Genomic DNA, 21,696 nt, shown 5'->3' on the forward strand with positions numbered 1-21,696 from the left:
GGCTTCCGGTCGGCTAGAATAACAGAGATCTTAAGTAGCAAAGAGAGTAGAGAGAGCCTTTTAGAGTGTAAAAGTGGAAGTTTTTGAACTATTGTTCATGTCCAGAAGTGAGAATAGGTAATGGAATATATAGTAGTCAAGAGTTAAACAAAATAAGGTAAGGGATCAATTACGTAGCAATTAGGGAAATTCATAGAATCAGTCACACGTGTAAAATCAGTAAGTCTTCCCCTTAATCAAGGGATAATCAATCAACAGTAAAAGCAGGACAGATATTTAAGGAAGGGAATCAAGTAAGACTTGGGTATAGAGTAGGTAATTAGGGGTGAATGAACAAGAGTTCAATTAAGGAAACAATTGGCAAGAATCAGCAAACAACAAATAAGGCAAGAGAAAACTAATTAAGGCAAGAAGTTCAATCAAACCGAGTAAGGCAGTAAGAATCAAAGGTTTGGTTAAGGAAAAGAGTTCAAATCAAACCAAAATAAGAACTTCAGAATAGTCAAGGGTTTAATTAAAAGAGAAAATCACGTAAAGAGTCAGCAAATATCGCAGACAGTTCAAATAGGCAAGAAAGGAATAGTCAGGATTCAACACATAGGTTTTAACGAAGCCAATTGGTAAATCCAAAATTCAAATCAACCCTGATTTAAGGAGAAAAATATAGTCCTACCATGAATAGCCAGAATAAACATAGACATACAGAATCAGTAGAAAAGTTGAACCAAGAAACTTAGTAGAGGCATGTTAGGATAAGAAAATCACAAGACATCTAATTGGCTAAAGAAAAATCACAGAACCAAAGCAAGGATAAGGTTAGTACACAAGTAACTCAGAAACCAAACAAAAAAATGTCAAAAAATTAGGGCTTTTAGTATAAACGAGTTAAGGTTAGGGCAAACCTCACGAAATCGGTTAAAACATATAAGAAACAGAAGATTAAACACTCAAAATTATCAAATGTTTTGGAAAAAGAAATTTTTCGGAAACCCTAGTTTAGAAAAAATGGAAAACCATTCGAAAATCAGAAAGTTCTTGCAAAAATCAGAAGGTTCTTGTAAAACTCATACGAAATATGTTCGATCTATCTCAGATCTTGCACAGATCTGAGAAGCTGAAAGGACCAAAATTAGGGTTTCGAGAAGAGCAACGCAAAGGTGAAGAAGCGAGCTTAGAAACCCATAGATATAGGAAGATCTTACTCAGAATCAAACCGGAACAGCCTGAAACAGGCAAGAAAGGGCCATAGATGCAAGCAAACTAACCTTGGTCCCTTGAGGACCCTGGAGATGGTGATACCAGTAGAGGAGAGGCCGTTAGAGGCCTGAGGGTGGTGAGACACCACCATGAAGGGCCATAGATGAGTGACGGCGAGGTCCGATTAGGGTTTAGACTTGAGAGCATTTGAGAGAAGAGAGGATTAGGTGACGGCGGGGTAGGTGAGGGAAATGAGAGGGTTTTGGGGGTCATTAGGTTTAATTTAGGTGAGGGTTAATCTAGACCGTTGATCAAAATGATCAACGGCCAGGATTTGGCCGAGTATTAGGTCGGGCAGATAGGTATTGGGCTGGGTAGGTTTATGTTAAAATTGGGCTGGGTATTGGTTCAAATTAGGATTGGCATTGAATAGAAAATAGGGCCATATTTTAAATAGCCAATTTTAATGACTAAATAATTTATAAAAATTAATAAATGAGTACCAAAAATATCTTTGTGCACTGAAAATGATTTAAAATAGTTATTTAACATTTTAAAAATATAAAAGACATTTCATGCATAAATAATGTAATTATACATTAGTATAGGCTATTATTGCAAAGATGAGCAATTTAGCTTGAAAAATGTAAATGTAATTACACAATGCACTAAAAAAATTTAAACACCATGTTTCCATAAATAATGAATTTAGATGGCTAAATCATCACAAAAGTAATATGACGGATAATTATTGGATATTTATATAATAAGAAGAGGAAAAATAAATTGATTTGGAGCTTTTAAAGCTGTAGAAAAATTATAAAAAATACTTATGCATGCTTATAACTGCATATGTACAATTTTGAAAGTATATATATGTATTAAAATATGTGAGGAAAATTGGGTATCAACAAGGGCCTTATAAAGGAATTTGAGCGAGATGAGTATTTGGGTATTGCATGATTGAGTGCGTATTAGTTATGTTCTTTCGGGTTTGGTAAGGCATTGTGTCATTTGCTTCTCCGTGGTCATGGTAATGCACTTTGGGTACTTGATGTCAAATTTCGCGTGGTTATTGATTTTGAGCAGGGTGGCTCGAGGTATATAATATGGACCAGCGTTTCGATGGGGTCACACATTGCAGCGGAATCATGTTGAGGTATGATCCATTATGATGGATTCATGTGTTATGGTCCTACGGTGTGTGATGGATTTTTATCATTTCGTTGTGGCGGTACTTGTTAAGCTTGCGAGATAGTTCTCTCGTTTGAGTCATTTTTTTCATGATTGAGTACATCTTCATGATTGCTTATTAGTGCACGGATTATGCAGGTTGTGGCTTTAGATTGTATTGATGTGGGATGTTTGTAGACTAGATGGTATTTGATAAGACAAGTTAGTTGGATCTAGGGTGGGTGCAATCGGATTTGATTGTGGTATATTTGGATGGATAATATCGAAAGTCGGCTTAGAAATTTACTATAGTTCTTGTTGGAGGAGAGGGAGCTCCATGACTTGTTGATCTGAGGAATGGTTATGAGTTTCTGCATATTTCATTCATCATCTGCAGTGTACAAAAGTTTTAGAATGAGGCTTCGTTGGATATGAGGTTTATTACCGGTATTGGGTTGTTTTGAGCAGCTATTGTGATTGAAATTATCGCTATAAGTATTTGAGTTATGCGATATATTATATTACATCTTGGATTATGGTGAAGGCTTGATACAGCTTGTTTAGACTTATATAGTGTGTAGATGCGAGATTCTGATCTTATAGAAATTTTGGATATTGGAAATTGGATTCGAAGGCTTATGAGCTGAGGTTGAGGTAACGATCTTCAGTTATGTTATCGGGCCTATATGGAATAGGGTGACGTGGGATCACCCCCGGGTATGTGCATGGTAAGGTTACTCAGCGATTTGATGGCTTTCATAACAACTCTTGGCACGTTCGAGGACGAACACATGTTTAAGTGGGGGAGGATGTAACGACCCGACCGGTCGTTTTGAGCATTTGCACTTCGCTCAGTAGTTTACGGACACGAGTAGCTCTGTATGATGAATTATGACTTATGTGAATCGTCGGTTTTGGTTTTTAGGTTATTCGGAATTGATTTGGAAGAATGATTCTCAATTAGGAAGTTTTAAATTTGAAAGAGTTGACCAAGTTTGACTTTTTAGTAGTTGATCTCGGATTGGATTTTTGATGGTTTCATTAGCTCCGTTGGGTGATTTTGGACTTAGGAGCGCATCCAGATTGTGATTTGGAGGTCCGTAGTAGAATTTGGCTTGAAATGGCGAAAGTTGGAATTTTGGAAAGTTTGACCGGGAGTGGACTTTTTAATATCGGGGTCGGATTCCAATTCCGAAAGTTGGATCAGGTTCGTAATGTTAAATGTGACTTGTGTGCGAAATTTGAGGTCAATCGGACGTGATTTGATAGGTTTCGGCATCGGTTGTGGAAGTTTCAAGTTTCAAAGTTCATTGATTTCGAATTGAGGTGTGATTCGTTGTTTCGATGTTATTATATGAGTTTTGAGGCCTTGAGTAGGTCCGTGTTATGTTATGGGACTTTTTGGGATGTTTGGACGTGGTCCCGAGGGGCTCGGGTGAGTTTCGAACGGGTTAGGACTATTTTTCCTTCAGTTTGCACTGCCGGTTCTGCAGAACTCTAAGTATCTGGTTTCCCTAATCGCGATCGCGGGGTATGGATCGTGATCACGTAGAATTGTTTGAAGGCTGGGAGAAATTGTTCATCGCGTTTGCTAGTCTTCAGACGCGTTCGCGTAGGTTGCTGCAACTTGAGCACCGCGTTCATGTAAGCTTGCACGCGTTCGCGTAGAGTGTTTGAGTGAGCTGGGCAGTGGCCGTTTCTTCTTCGCGTTCGCACTTCTTTACACGCGATCGCATAGAGAATTTTTGGTGGAATTATATTTTGTTCATCGCGAACGCGATGGATTTCTCGCGTTTGCGTAAAAGGATGCCTGGGCAGATTATAAAGTACTCTATTTTGAGGGTTTCAGCCTTTTTTGCATTTTGGAAGCTATGGAGCTCGAATTAAGCCGATTCTTGAAGAAATTTTCACCTTATGAATTGGGGCAAGTATTCTCCACTCGTTTTTTATTACATTTCATGAATCCATCTTCATTTTTAGCATTTGGTTGATGAATTTAAAGAGGAAAATTGAGGGTTTTGGCCTAAAGTTTGGTAATATGAATTTTTGAGTTTTGAACACCGATTTGGAGTCGGATTTGAGTGAAACTAGTATGGTTGGACTCGTAATTGAATGGGTGTCGGGTTTTATGAGTTTTCCGGGTTCCAAGGCGCGGGCCCGGATGTGATTTTTGGTCGGTTTTGGGTTTTAATTAAGGATTCGATCTTTATCATTTGAAGTTGTTTCCTTGGGCTTTATTTGATGTATTTGAGTTGCATTTGGCTACTTTTGAGCCGTTCGGAGGACGCTACGCACGTGATGGAATCTTTGCAGCATCGCTTGACTTGCTCGGTATTGGTATTGGCTTGCTCGAGGTAAGTAACTCTTCTAAACTTAGTGTTGAGGGTATGAAACCCCGAATTTCGTGCCATGTGATGATTGATATGCTAGGTGACGGGCGTGTGGGCGTGCACCCTATGAATTGTGACTCCATTGTGTTTATGGCACTGTGTAGTGGCCCTATTTTGTTGATATCTGTGTTATCACCATGTGATTAAGTAACTGAGCTGTCAATCATGCTAGACATCATGTTTAGGCTTTATGCTGATATTGTTAGGACCCATAGTGGTCGTTTCTTGCTGTCATCTCACTGATTTCATTGATATTTCGTACTCAGTCATATTCATTCATTACATATCATATCTCAGTCTCTGTTGTTATTTCTTGATACATCATATCATCATTTTTGGGCTTTTAATGACATTGTGAGTTTGTGAGAGAGAGACTGGAGAGATTGATGACTGAGTGAGGCCGAGGGTCTGATTGTGAGGATATTGATACTATAGCACGTGAGTTGTCCGTGCAGAATGTGAGTTGTCCGTGCGGATCTAGATATTAATATATTAGCACATGAGTTGTCTGTGCAACACGTGAGTTGTCCGTGCGGATTATAGCGCTTGGGCTGTAGGAGCCCCTCCGGAGTCTGTACACCCTAGTGAGCGCAGTTGATTATGTGTGTGTATATATATATATATCGAGTTGCATGCCGCAATGAGTCTTATGGCTATATATATGTGGATCGGGTTGCACGCCCCAACGAGTATTGTACAGTGTTGAGTGATGGAGTATGCTAAGTATTGAGAACGGTAAGAGATAATGCGAGACAGTTAGGTTGAGTACTCGGAGAGTGTGAGTACATGATTTCTTCACTGAGAGGCATAGCATTTGACATGTGTACTTGAGATACATGCATAGAGATGCATTTTCTTCTGTTGCCCGGTTTTGGTGACATTCCTGATTCTACCCCTATCTTGACATGTAGGCATAGAGATGTACTTTCTTCATGCTATCTAAAATGAATCATTTACCTATTGAAAGGTTTTAGGAAAAATTACAGTTTTCAAACTATCTCATATTTTTCAATGATTTCGATAAAGGATTTGGGTTATCACTGATATACTTGAAAAGCGAAACGATTTTCAGGAATTATGAATAAGCTGAGCATTTTAAATTCCGAGTTACTTATTTTTTTATTTGCTTTACATTGTTATGAACTGCTGTTGGTTATTGGTGTTGAACCCGACCTATATTTCAGCTCGTCACTACTTTCAACCTAAGGTTAGGTTTGTTACTTATTGAGTACATGGGGTCGGTTGTACTTATACAACACTCCTGCACCTTGCATGAAGATGTTGACTGATGATGTTGCTGTGATCAACGAGAGTTGGGATTGAAGATGTACCTGCGTTCTGGTTGTAGCTGCCTCTTGTTCATGGTAGCCCTAGATTTATAAAACTCTATTTTTGCTTTTCAAACAGATGGTGTATTTACTTCATACAGCTTTGTAAACTCTATTCTTAGAAGGTCATGATTTGTACTACCAGTCCTTAGGGATTGTATAAGATTCAGAAAAATTCCTTTTGTTTAATTGTTTTATTGATATTATTGGAGTTGTATAGTTATTAGTTGTCTTACCTAGCGGGTTGGGTTAGGTGTCATCACGACTAGTGCATTTTGGGTTGTGACATTAACACATGTAACAATAGACTAATAATGAAAGATGTAACATGGTATGACAACTCAATTAAGGAATGGAAAGAGTCTAATAACCTAAACCGGTCGAATATCATATATCTCATCACCTCGCGTACAGGGCTTCCGCATAATACAAATAGAACAATCAATCCATATCCTAATGGGTAATTCCCCCATACATAGAGGCAAGACACTTACCTCAAACAAGCTAAATCAACTCGCTAGTAAGCCTTTTTCGCGAAAATCCAACTCTGCACAGCTCGGATCTAGCCAAAATAACGTAATGCCATAAATACAAAGCATAGAAAACTATTATGGATAATAAAGTTGCAATATTTAAAGAAAATTAAAAACACAACACAAAATTCAACCCCTAGACTACACCTCGGAAACTGACCAAACTTACAAAATCCGAACGCCCATTCAATAACGTGTCCAACCATACCAAAATTATCCAATTCCGACCTCAAATCGACCTTCAAATCCCCAATTTATAGTTTAGAAATGTTTCACAATATCTCCAATTTTCTCCGATTCAAAACACTAATTAAATGTATAAAACAATGATGGAATTATGAATATAAGCAAATCCGAGTAAAAAATATTTACCCCGATCCAAATCTTGAAAATCCTTTCCAAAATTGCCCAAAACCGAGCTCTACAACTCAAAATATGAAAATTAACTCTAACCCTCGGTCTTCCGTTTTTCTGCCCAGTGATATCCGCATCTGCGGCATCTCTATCGCACCTGCGACTCCTCACCTGCGGAAAAATCCATTGCAAGTGAAGCCTCAACTAAACTCAGGGACATTCCGCTTCTATGGCACAAATAGCGCACCTGCATTTTTGCTTCTGCGAACCTACTGTGCACGTGCAATTTCGACTTCTACGCCAAAGACTTCGCACCTCCGTTCTCCCACCCAAAGTTCAAATTCTGCATCTGCGGGACAATTCTCGCTCCTGCGATTGCACATATGCGCACTCCTGTCCACGTCTGTGGACACAACCAACAAATGCCCAAACCGCTTCTACAACCCATGGACGCTTCTGCGTTCTCGGACCGGCAGCCAAAACCACGCAGGTGCGATCACACAAGAAGCGTCAAGCTTCAGCAATTTCCTTAAGTCCAAACTCAATCTGATATCAATCTGAATCATACCCGAGGCCCCGGGACAACATCCAAAACATACCAACACATCCTAAAATATGACACGAGCTTAGTCAAAGCCTCAAATCACACCAACAACATCAAAATCATGAATCGCACCCCTATTCAAGGTTAATGAAACTAATGAACTTTCCACTTCTAAAATCAATGTCGAGTCATATCAAATCAACTCTGACTGACCTCAAATTTTGTACACAAGTCGTAAATGACCTATTCTAAACCGAAATACTACCCCGATATCAACCAAATTAACTCTTTGCAAAACCTCTCAACCTTTCGAACCTTCAATTTTTCAACTTTCACCAGTTCAAGCCAAAATGACCTACGGGCCTCCAAATCAATATACGGGCATACGCGTAAGTCCAAAATCACCATACAAAGCTAGTAGAACTATCAAAATTCCATTCTAGAGTCGTCTACACAAAAGTAAAGCTCCGGTTAACTCTTCCAACTTAAGCTTCCACTCTTAGGACTAAGTGTCCCAATTCACTTCGAAACTCACCCCAAACCAAACTAACTACCTCGGCAAGTCATATAATCACAGTTTAATATAGAGGAGGAAATAAATAGGGAACAAGGATAAAATACTCAAAATGACCGGCCGGGTCGTTACACACGTCCGAATCCAAAATTATCATACGAACCAATTGGAACCTTTAAATCCCGATTCCGAGGTCGTTTACTCAAAATGTTGACTCAATTCAAACTTGGAAACTTAGGCCACTATTATGGAATTAAGGGGTCATTTGGTTGGAAACATGTTTTCCCGAGATTAATTATCTCGGGATAACTTATCGCGAGAATAATTATTCCATCCTCCCATAAGGATAAATAAACACTACAATCCCGGGATTAGTTATAATGCACATTAATCCCAACAAAACATGGGATAAACTCATCTCGAATTTAATCCCGTGATTAATTATCCATTATCACTCGTACCAAACGAGCCCTAAATGTTCCGAATTCAACCCGAACTCTTCCAAAATTAAACCAATCATCCTCGAAAGTTATAAAACAGTAAAAGCACATACGAAAAGTCTTGAATAGGCAAATGGGGATTTAAAAAGCAAAACGACTGGTCGGGCCATTGCATAAACAATCATTGTAATCTTGGTATTATATGAAAGTATCTAAGAATCTTTGTTGAAATTCCTTTATTTCTCTTATTCGGATTCCCTGAAGCAACCTTTTCATCAGTATGTTCTCCTTTTCTCACAATCCATCCCTTTTCACCACCTTTAGAGCATTGCTCAAGATCAACATATTCTTTTCTATATAAAATTCAATTATTAACACATGCATATATCTTTACATAATCTAAACCCAAGACTTTAATTATCTTTTGAACTTACTCATGACTATTAGTGGAAACACAACGATATAAGTCATGCAACATTTCAAAAGTTGAAGCACCATCATTCCCTATATCTGAACCTGTACCAACATTTGTTCCATCATCTGAATATGAAACTGACTCACCATGATAAATCCACCGATCATATATTAAATATGTTCCTTGCCTAAGTACAACAACAACAACCCAGTAAAATCTCACAAGTGGGGTCTGAGGAAGGTAGTGTGTACGCAGACTTTACCTCTACCCCGAGGGGGAAGAGAGGCTATTTCTGATAGACCTTTGGCTCAAGAAGACTAAAAGAGATAATATATCATTACCATCAATAAAAATCATAGAATAATAACAACATCACATGAACCAGTAAATAGATGGAAAGAAAAAACAATAACCAGTAAATAAGGCCCGACACTATGAAAATGGAAGAGTAATCTGAACACAACATTGACCACTAGCATTCTAAGACAAAATCCTATTCACACTAGCCTCACACCGGTACAAGTTAGAAATATGCTCAACTACATCCTAATCTACAACCTTAATGCTCGACCTCCACAGCTTCCAATCGAGGGCCTATCCTCAGAGATGTGAAGCCTCGCCATATCTCGCTTGATCATCTCTCCCTAATACTTCTTAGGCCGCCTTTTACCTCTACTCGTACCCACCAACGCCAACCACTCGCACCTCCTAACCAGGGAATCTGGGCTTCTTCTCTGTACGTGCCCGAACCATCCGAGCCTCGTTTCTCGTATCTTGTCATCCTTGCGAGCCGCGCCCACCTTCTCCTGAATATCTTCATTCCTAAGATTATCCATCCTAGTGTGCTCGCACATCCACCTCAACATCCTCATTTCTGTTACTTTCATCTTCTAGATATGTGAGTTCTTAACTGGCCAACACTCATCCCCATACAACATGGCCAGTCTAACCACCGCTCTATAAAACTTACATTTGAGTAGCGGTGGCACTTTCTTGTCACATAGAACTCCAGATGTTAGCCTCCATTTCATCCATCTCACCCATATATGGTGTATGACATCCTCGCCGATCTCCCCATCCCTCTGGATAATCGACCCAAGGTACTTGAAACTGCCTCTCTTGGGAATGACCTACGATCCAAGCTTCACGTCCATGCCCGCTTGCCCTTGGCGTTGAATTTGCACTCAAGATATTCCGTCTTAGTCTTGCTCAACTTGAAATCCTTAGACTCAAGGGCATGTCTCCAAACCTCTAGCTTCTCATTAACGCTGCTTCGCATGATCAGAACTATGTCATCAGTTAATAACATACACCATGGCACCTCCCCTTGATTATGATATGCAGTGCGTCCATCACCAGGGCAAATAAGAATGGGCTGAGCGCAGATCCTTGGTGTAACCCCATAATAACCAAAAAATGCTCAGAGTCGCCTCTCACTGTCCTACCCGGGTCTTAGCTCCATCATACATGTTCTTAATCGCCCTAATATAAGCAACTGTCACACCTTTAGCCTGAAGGCATCTCCAAAGAACCTTTAGGAACCTTGTCATACACTTTCTCCAGATCAATAAACACCATGTGCAGATATCCTTGTATTGTTCCACCAACCTCCTGATAAGGTGGATAGCTACCGTAGTAGAACGACCCGGCATCAACCCTAACTGGTTGTCAGATATAGATACCTTTCTCCTCATCCTCGCTTCTAGAACTATCTCCCAAACTTTCATGGTATGACTCAGTAATTTATTACCCCTATAGTTGTTGCAACTCTGGATATCACGTTTTTTTTGTGCAAAGGAACCACTATACTCCACCTCTACTCATCCGGCATCCTCTTCATCCAAAAAATAATATTGAATAGCCCAGCCAGCCACTCCAAACCTGCTATACCCACACACCTCCAAAATTTTACCGAAATATCGCCAGTCCTGTTAGCTCTGCCCCTGCACATCTTACACATAGCCCCCATTACCTCCTCGAACTTGATGCGCTTACAATACCCAAAGTCACGGTGACTCTTGAAATGCCCCAGATCCCCTTCTTCATTCAGAAGTTTATGACAGTAAGTCTACCATCTCTGCTTAATTTGTGGCTCTCCCATCAATACTCTACCGTCCTCGTCCTTGATGAACTTCACTTGGTCCAAATCCCGAGCCTTCCTCTCTCTCGCCTTGGCCAGCCGAAATAATTTCTTCTTCCTGTCTTTAGCCCCCAGTTCCTCGTACAGACAACCAAAAGCCATAGTCTTAGCCTCCTTGACTGCCAACTTCGCCTCCTTCCTAGCTACTTCATACCCCTCTATGTTCGCTCTCCTCTCTTCCTCGCATGTGCTCCCTACTAACTTTAGGTACGCTGCCTTCTTCGCTTCCCCTTTACCTTGGACCACATTATTTCACCACCAATCTCCTTTGTGCCCACCAAAGTAATCCTTCGAGACTCCCAACACCTCTCTCACCGCCTTCCTTATACAATCTATCATCGTCGACCACATATCGCTCGTGTCCCCACTACTTCTCCAGGCTCCCACGGTGATGACCTCCCTTCCAACTCCTGAGCTTTATCCTTAGTCAAGGCTCCCCACCTGATCCTCGGTCATCCTCGTGCAGTCCTCTTCTTCCTCTTTGTCATGATACCGACGTCCATCACCAAGAGCTTATGTTGCATCACGAGGGTCTCACCCTGGATAACCTTGCAATCCTTAGGCAACCCTTTATCGCACCTCCTAAGGAGAAAATAGTCAATTAGAGTCTTCGACACCGTACTCTAAAAGTAACCAAATGCTCCTCCCTCTTCGAAAAACTAGAGTTCTCAATCACCAGCTTAAATGCCTTAGCGAAATCCAACGGCGAAGTGCCTCCTGTGTTCCTATCCTCAAAACCGAAGTCGACATGCACCTCAACTTAACCCCCTACAGTCGACCCAATATGTCCAGTAAAATCCCCTCCTATAAATAACCTCTCATCAGGCAGAATATTATGCACAATTTCATCCAACTTCTCCCAAAAGCGCCTCTTAACCTCCTCATCCAAGCCCGCTTGCGGCACATAAGCGCTAACGACATTTAGGGTGCACTCTCCAACCACCAAATTAATAGACATTAACCTATTATTTACCTGCCTAACCTCTACCATAGACTCTCTAAGTTCCCTACTTACCTAAATACCCACACCATTTTTACCCTTCAGTACTCCAGAGTACCACAGCTTATACTCGTCCGCATCCCTCGACTTCGATCTTACCCACCTAGTCTTCTAGACACACGCTATATTGACATCCCTCTTCTGGAGGATCTTCGCCAGCTCTATAGACTTTCCCGTCAATGTACCTATGTTCCATGACCTAATTGTCAACCTATAGGCTCCCTTGTGCCCCTTACCTCTCGTCCCATCCCTTGTCCTCTGCCCCATCTCCCGCCTCAACCCCGGCCTCCCGATGACATGACCTTACTCTATCATACCATACTACAGCCACTATACCTACAACAGATAAAGGAGAATGACTAACACACAATAAGCAAACAGACCAGACTAGGAGAAAACAAGTTGTAACTATAGGCATGCTAATTGTATGATTCAAACTAATGAGAACTAAAAAGGCAACAATTTAACTAACACAAGGAAGAGAAATAGGAAAGCGGGAAGTACCAACTCCCGGGAATAGAACCTGAAAATATTTTTGGTGTACACGACGTTGTTGTGACACCTGGCACATTCACGTCCAACTTTTCATCGCCTCTTACTGCTACTCGCCCTAGAAGCTCTCCTGTATTTGCGCGCTTGCTCCTCACCCGTCTCCGATAGCCACCATGTAATACCTAGAAGACAAAGAAAACTTGAGAATAAAAAAAAGGCTGCCTCTGCTATCATTGGTAAAGCCCCAACAGAAGCAAAGAAGAGAAACACAAAAGAACAGAAGGGGGGAAAATAGTGGGGGGAGTAATGTTCAAATAGTCTAACATACAAGTACAAAGAAGAGGAAAAGAAGACGTAAAGAAAGGGAGAGGAGAAGATGGGGAAGGGACAGTAGAGGGGAGGCGACTGCAGCCGTCAGAATATATGTCACCGGCAGGATAGCAGTCGCCAAAGCTGAAAGCTATGGTGTAGGTTGGGGTGTAGAAGGGAGAGAATGGGGTGGTATAAGAGAGCGGAGAGAAAAGTGAAGGGTGGTCGGAAATCTTACCCGATTGTTGTCGTTGGTGCTGGTAGTGTTTCGGCAGAAGATGACCACTGGGGGTTGGGGTTGGGTTACTGTTTGAAAGCCAACAACAAAGGGATTATTGATGTTTGGTTAAAAGAATGAGATTATTCCTCGCCTAACTAAATATGTCTTTACTTCTTCTCATGTTTTCTAAAGAACATTATTACACTTAATACACGGACATTGGATTCTTACACCAGCATTAGTATTAGAAAATGCGAAGTTCAAAAACTGGTCCACACCATTCAAGTATTGAGGTAACGTCTTATTCTTAATGAGTATCCAACTCTTATCTATCATGTACTTACCAACAATAAAGTATAAATGTAAAATTATACGATTAATTTTTTCTCTATTTCTTATGATATATTGTATCGGGAAAAAATAGAATAGAGAAATACTTAGAAACATAAGGCTTTGAGTTGAAGTGGAAAGCCAAATCGTTAGAGAAAATTTGTATATTATTGGACAATATTATGCAAATAAAATTTTCACTTTTAGCTATGTATATTAGGCTAACAGAATTTCTACTTTGAGATTCCAGTTTATTGTGGGAGTCACAAAAATATTAATGTTTAAGACAGAGTATGTGCTCTTTTTTAAAAAAGAAAAATTGCATAAGAGCGCCAAGGTGAATCGATTTAACTAAGTTGGATAATTTTTTTATTTCACACTTTCTCAGATGTAAACAGAGTGTAACGGAATGAGGTACTAATTTTCTAAAAAATTTCTTTTCTCAAAAAATAAAATAATGTAAATACTTAGTATAATAATGCTTTCTTCCCAAAGCTGGAAATCATCTACAATTATAAAATCACGTACCGCAACCAGACTCTAGTAATAATTTCATGCATCTAATGATTAATCCAAAATTTACTTTACTTTGGATAAAATGAATAGTCATATACATGAATAAAATATTGAAAGAACTAAAATTGGACAAGGGACATAAAGCAAACTTTTCATGAACCAAACATATTCAATACCAGAAATAATAGCAAGTAATTGATAAAATTTTCATGAAATTGGCATTTAAAATTAGAAGTGTGAAACTATTGACCTTCAATTCAATTCCTTATCGCTGAATCCTTCGAGGAAACAATATTTCACATTCATGTTATACCAACAATAGAAAAGGTCCATAAAAAAAGGAATAAGAAACTGAACAACAATAAAAGAAAAACTTATGCAAAATTTCAGTCTGAAGCATAAGGAATTAGAGGAGAAAAAATTGCATATTTGACTCTAGCATTGAAGAATTTAATATACCTATACCCAATTAAGTAATTCATTGATAAAAGACAATCACAAAAATTGATATTTTCATAATTTAGTGAAGCAGCAATCGAGTAAAGAAATTAAAGATAAATTTCTTATCGATTCTTCTCCGGTCAGCAGTAACACGATGCAACAAGGAGGACGCAGCATGGGAGGAGCCCTTCAAGTAGAAGTGACAAGAAAAACCCTAGCCAGAATGGTTACTAGAGAGTGGGCTAAAAGTCTGGGAAAAGTATTAAAAAGCGAAAGATTTGCCGCGTTTGATTTTGACAAAAAATTAAAAGTTTTAGGCCACAACCCACGCATGTCATTGGCAAAATAATGTGTATTGCCAACCAAAAAACTTTATTGTTGCCAATTTTGTTTAAATTTTAACTATATTATGTTAGAAGTTCTATTTTTGCAAATTTTAGTTGTTGCTATTTATTAAAATTCGGCAACAGTACTACAGTTGTTGCTAGAACGTTGTCGCCATTTCTTAAAATTTAAAATTTATTATCTAAACCATAGAATATGGCAACAAAATAAACATGTTTGCCAAGAAGAAAATTTTATTGCCAAAAAGTCTATGTTATAACAACAATTTTATCGAGTTGTTGCCATTTATCCGTTTTAGCCTGAGAAGTACTGGGGAGGTCGAGGATTAAGGTAGAAGGTTAGTGGATAGTTTTTAGTTGTTCACCGATTGTCTTAGTAGCATGCATGTCCCTTCATATTCTTAGATTTTTACGTTATGTGGTTTTGTTCGTCTTAGGTATTGTATTCCCTGTTGCTATTATTTGGTATTACTTATCATTTATCTCTCCCTTTTTCTTTTCGCTTCCTTCTTTGTTCCTTCCTTGCTTTCCCCCTTCTTCTTACCCTTCCTGAGCCGAGGGTCTATTGGAAACAGCCTCTCTACCTGCATTAGGTAGGGTAAGGTCTGCGTACAGCCTACCCTCCCCAGACCCCATCTGTTAGGATTATACTGGGTTTGTTGTTGTTGTTGTTGTTGTAGCCAACAATATTTCATTTGTTGCTAAAACGTTATTGCAAATTCCATACTTTTCTTGTAGTGATATTCCATACTTTTTTGTAGTGATATCAACGGGATAGTGAAACCATACTATTTCAGAAATAGTGTTACACTACTGAAGGTTGTTTTCATTTTCTTCACTAACTTTTTTCCTGTGTGAAAAAAGTCAAAGAACAAAAGAAAAAGTAAGCGCTAAGAAGGGAGGGGTCTCGTGATTTTGTGTTCGATGATATGTATGAAACTATGAATGGACCAAAAGCGAGGGGACATGCTATCCGCCATATTTCTTAAGTAGTCAACTACATACTATGTTAATGGTACAAGGTCCTTGTCGGTGAGATGCACCGGCTTTTCGTGTAGAAATAGATGGCTGATCTTTCTAATTCTAGCTAGCTAGTTACTTCATTCTTATAGTTGTTGCTGGAAATTTGGTACGGGATCTGGTCTACCCATAAGGGATGTTATTTATCCGGTACCGTTAAGGGAGTTCCAAAAAGAAAAAAGTTGAAAAGATTGTAGCCAGCGGGAATAGAATCAATGATCTTATAAAGATTTTGAACATTCTTAATCACTAAGCTATGCTTTCGGGCTATGTCAAACGGATTCAAAACATAATATATAGAGATAAAAAATAAATTTTTTCCTTATATATGCCGTGTAATTTTTCAGCTAAGGAGGTTTGGATGAACATCCTTCCGCCCCCTAAATCTGCCGCTGGTCATGCTTCAAATGGTTCGCTTTTGCAGAGAAAAACCCGCAAATCTCCTGACTAGCGTATTTATGAATTAAATAGTTCAGTTGTAGTAGAAGCGGAGCCGGCAATTTGAAATTTATGGATTTTAAGCTTGTATCATAATTCATTTTAGTTACTGAATTTGTAATTAATTATTTTGTATTTATTTAAAAAATACAAATAAAAAATTTAAACAAAACCTATTGAATTCTTCCAAATCCCGTACATAATACTACAAACTTTCTAGTGACCATACAAATAGTAGTAATACCTTATTATTCGAAAATTGGAACCCCACCTACCCACCTTCACACACAAGACAGAGAAAATAAAAGTACTCATTGATTATAAAACCCACTATATATTCAGCACTACTGATTTGGATGGATGAACTGCTACAACAAAAATGATATACTGCACTAGTTGCCAGCAGCATGATTTTCCACAAAGTGATGTCAGGTCTATATAATTCGTCTTATTATAATTTATACGAAAATTAATTTATAAAAATTATACGTCAAAATAAAAATATAAAATTAATATTATAAAGATATTATATAAAAAGTTTAAGCAACTACAAAATTTATAATATGTTAAATTAAAAGTGTGATATAATAAAAGATAATAATAAAATATTGATGAATAGTAATGGTGTTGATGAATAGTGTTACACCAAATTTGGTGTAGTATTTATTCACACCAAAATGGTGTAAGAAATGATGTTGGGTTGATGCATCAAAATACCAAATCTTACACCAAAATAGTGTTTGGCGTCAAAAATAGCGTTGTGTTGGAGATAGCCTAAGTAAGTTTAAATATGAGACTATAATGAGTTTAACTTTTTATTTCTTGACCCGAATTCATCTTTACTTTGTATTATATTCAAACGACGTGGATCTATTGTGCATATACTTATTGTTATTTTTAAAATGTTAATTATTTGTATACATTAACAAAGGAAAAATAAAAGGAATCTGTATTTGAACGACATTCTTGTTATTTATATACATTAACAAGAAAATGGCCATGTGGGCTCAATTTTGTGACTCATTAGACCATGAGAATTGGTTATTCCCTTTGGCTCTGTTCCATATTAGAGTTTAATCTCACTTGAGTCATTTATTCACACATTTTAACGATACAATATCATATATAACAGGCAAAAGGCACACATATGCCTCTAACGTTATGCGATTTAGAGGATGTTTGGCTAAGCTTATAAGCTGGTCAAACTAGCTTATAAGCACTTTTAGGTTTATCTACGCGTTTGGTAAAGTTAAAAGTGCTTATAAGCCAAGTGCTTATAATTCAAAAATAAGCCAAAAGCCATAAGTTGGTCACCCCCAGCTTATGAATTTTCAGCTTATAAGCACTTTAAATTTGACCAAGATTTTTACTATTTTATCCTTAAAATATTCTTTTTTAGAACAAAACTCTTATATCGATACTCACTGCCTCAAGTATTGTTTCAACCTAAATCCCCNCCCCTACCCCCCCCCCCCAAGTCTACAATTCTTATTGACTATTTAAGATAAGCAAATTTTCTATTCCTTTGCATATTTGTATCTATGTGATTGTGTATTAATCTTTGAATTGTATGTAATGAATGAGGACATATCATCTCTTCAAATATTTTGTCCTATTTAGGTTTATTTTTTACTGAGAAATTTTTGTCAATTTATTAATTATTATAACTTATGATTATACGCTTATCATAAAATAAATTATATTTATCATAAAAGTTATCTTATCTAAGCACAATTGTATTTAAAATAAAATGACAAATAGAATATTTTGTATTTGAATCGATCTGGAATCTTAAATTTTGAAAAAATTACGCCCTTATAAGTGTAAATATTCTAAGGTTATTTAAGTCATTTTAACAGAAAAAGAGCTTATCAGCACTTTTTTATAAAATATTGCAGCAGCTTATTATCAATTTCAGCACTTGTATCCAAACACATAATTGCTTATTTATTAAATCAGTTTCAGCACTTAAAAATGCTTTTCAGCACCTAATGCTTATCAGCTACTTCAAATCAGCTAATCCAAACGGGCTCTTAGTTTTATCTTTTGTTTATCTATTGTCCATGAAAAATACTATTGTTAACTTTCGTCTCAAAATATACCCTTCTCATTAACGATTTTTCACCTTGAAATTATTGATCTGATTTGTCTAATATGACGGAAGCCACGTAGGAATATATAATTTAGGTATATATTTGGATATTTTAAATTGTTCAGGAGTATGTTTCAAATGTCAAAGCTCAGCTAGACAACCGTTGGGTGAAAAGCGTATTTGAGACGAAAAATAATGATAAGATTTTCATAGACGATAGGTAAATGAAGAACAAATACAACTATACAAGACAATAGACTATTTCAAATGTAAATTTGGACCTCTTCCTGTTATAAAATGAGTAGAGTAAGGACAATTGTTGATGATATGATACTATCATTAAGCACAAACAAAGAATCAATAAATCTTACAGTGAGTGCATTTATTATTGTTCTTAACTTGAATTATAACATAATTGAAAACCATTTTAAAAAAATTATTTGAGTTAACTAAATTCGCATCTACTACCATACACCGCAATTTACGACATACTCTCTCATTTTTACCAACTTTGGATACCATCAAATATCCAGTTAAATAAATGAAGTCACAAATTTATAGGGTGAAATTTAAAAATAGCCAGATTTACAAGTGGTCATTCAAAAATAGCCCAGTGTCAAAAGTAATCGAAATTTAGCCACTTTTCATGTAAAGATAAATCTGAGCGAAAACACTGTTCAAAACCCGGAAAATACGCCAGTATATTATGCTGGAGTTCCAGCATAAGTACACTAGAACTCCAGCATAATATACTGGAGTTCCAGCAAGTATACCGGTCCAGTATAATATGCTGGAAGATCATACACAAGTGCTCGAATCTCCAGTATATTATGCTGGAACTTTCCGTGTGTTGGAGTTCCAGCATAATATGCTGGAAGTTCATACACAGGTGCACCGAACTCCAGTATATTATGCTGGACCGGTCTCTGTTGCAGTTTCATTGACTTGGTAAACACTGGCTATTTTTGAATGATCAGTCCGAAAACTGGCTAGACCGTGCTATTTTTACAAATTTATAGTCTCTCAAGTGTTAAATGGATCTTACTAATTATATACATTCAACGTTCCAAAAAGTTTTTATTGTAATTCAATTTAAACAATTAAAGTTCATACTGCAAATTAAATACAACCAATTCCTAATTTCCCACTCTATTTTTTGACATTTTTCTCACATCAAGATTATATTGAATAGTTTTAATAAAAATGATCTATATTATTATTAGTTCAATTTCTAATTTAATTTGAATGTTAAGAAACTACGAGAAAATGGGTACTATAAATTGTATATCTTAAATCACAAAAGACTATGTAGGCGTTTGAACATAAATATGGTTAGAAATTTTTAAAAAGGGGGGATTCTTGAATTGTATTGAAAAATAGTTTTTTAATGTTAAAATTGTGTTTGAACATGCATTTTACTTAAAAAAGAATTGAAGTTCAATAAGCGAAAGAGAAATTTTCAACCACAAACTGGCCCAAACTACTTTTTGAAACTTAGAAATTTTTTGATGGAATTCCACGAAAACAGACAATGTTTTCAAAAAAATTGAAAAGTAAAGTTAAAAAAAAATCTATGTCCAAACAAGAACTATGTAAACTGTTGGTCAAGTCCAGTTTGTCTGAATCGCGAGAAAATAAAAAATGTCAACCTTCTAATATAGATGGAGTAATATGAATATAATACGTGCTCTTTTTTTCTATAAATAAAATTCCATTATCGTGCAATCATTCCCTTTCAATAAACTAGTATTAGTACCCGCGCGGATGCACGGATACTAATCATATCAAATATTTAAGTTATTCGGATTGTATGTAAATAATTTTAAAATTTACACTTTCTCAGTAATATAGATAATCATTGGATATTAACTACATGAAAAAAAAAAATTAACCATTTCTTCTATTTTTTGTTTTTGATACCATTTTTGCCGGTGTCATTGGATCCTAAAAATAGTCAGGAAGCAAAATAATAACTCATATTTATGGCAAAACAGTCAAATGTTGAGACAATGAATGACTCTTTGGATAAGACTTAACTCTTTTGCTATTACTTGAACTCTTATTTGGTGTGTTGATATCTCTTAAAAAATATTTCTTTCTTAAAATTTTAGTTTCTCAAACATTATTTTTCAGTAATAATTATTTTTATAATAATGTAACTGAAAATTTTATTCTTAATTCAAAACTCATTTTAGTTGGCTATCTAAAAAGATAAAAAATTCTTTAGATAGTGAATTTTTTTACTCCATTTTGATATTTGACATTAACCATGTTAAATATCCGAGTTATTTGAATTATATGTAAATAACCTTAACATTTAGACCTTCTAAATAATTATAGATAATCGCCTGATATTAATTAAGAAACATTACATGAAAAAATATTAACATTTTCTCAATTCTCAGTGATAATTTTATTTTTGCACTATTCTCATAGGTGTCATTGGAACATAACAATAGCCACAAAGTGAAATAATAACTCATATTTATGGCAAAGCACAAAGGTTGACACGATATAAACGATTCTTTGATTACGACGTGACTCTTATACTACGACTTGAACTCTTATTGGTATGATTTTATCTTTCATAAATATTTCTATTTTGAAATTTTAATTTCTAAGACTTTATATAAATATTATAATAATGATTATCTTTATAATATGTGACGACCCGGCCGATCGTCTCATGAGTTACCGGTTTCCCCATTTCTGCTTCTATTTGCTTTAGTTATCGGTTTTATATGTGATCGGGTTGGTTGGCTCGGGTTCGGATAGGTTTTTAGAAGGTTTGAGACACTTAGTCTCTTTTAAGAAGGCTTAAGATGGAAAAGTCAACCGGATGTTGACTTATGTGTTAGAGGACTCGGATGTGAGTTCCGATGGTTCGGATAGCTTCGGGAGATGATTTGGGACTTAGGAGTGTGATCGAATGTGACGACCCAAAGGGTCATCACCGGATTTCTCTCTTTTCCGTGCTTCCGAGGCCTTGAAAACCTCATTTCTGCTTGCCTCGATTTGCGTGCGCAGTCCGGGCGCGTAGCCGTAAAGCTTATATGTTAAATTCTGTGAAAAATTTCAAAATATGGCTTTAAAATGATTAAAGTTGACTTTGGTCAACATTTTTGGTAAACGGACCCGGACCCGTGATTTGACGGTCCCGGAGGGTCCGTAGAAAAATATGAGACTCGGGCATATGCCCGAGTCGAATTTCGAGGTCGAGAGCCCGAGAAATGAATTTTTCTGTGAAATTGTTTTTCTGAAATTATTAAAGAAAATAGAAATGAAAATGGATTAAAAGACTATGGTATCGGGCTCGTATTTTGGTTCTGATGCCCGGTACAAGTCTTAAATATGTGTTAAGCGCTTTCTGTAAAGTTTGGTCGAAATCGGATGTCATTTGACGTGTTTCGGACCTAAATATCTAAAATTTGAAGTTATGAAGTTTGAAATGAAAATGATGATCTTG

The sequence above is a fragment of the Nicotiana attenuata genome, unplaced genomic scaffold (assembly GCF_001879085.1).
Source record: "Nicotiana attenuata strain UT unplaced genomic scaffold, NIATTr2, whole genome shotgun sequence".
NCBI classification, from domain to species: Eukaryota; Viridiplantae; Streptophyta; class Magnoliopsida; order Solanales; family Solanaceae; genus Nicotiana; species Nicotiana attenuata.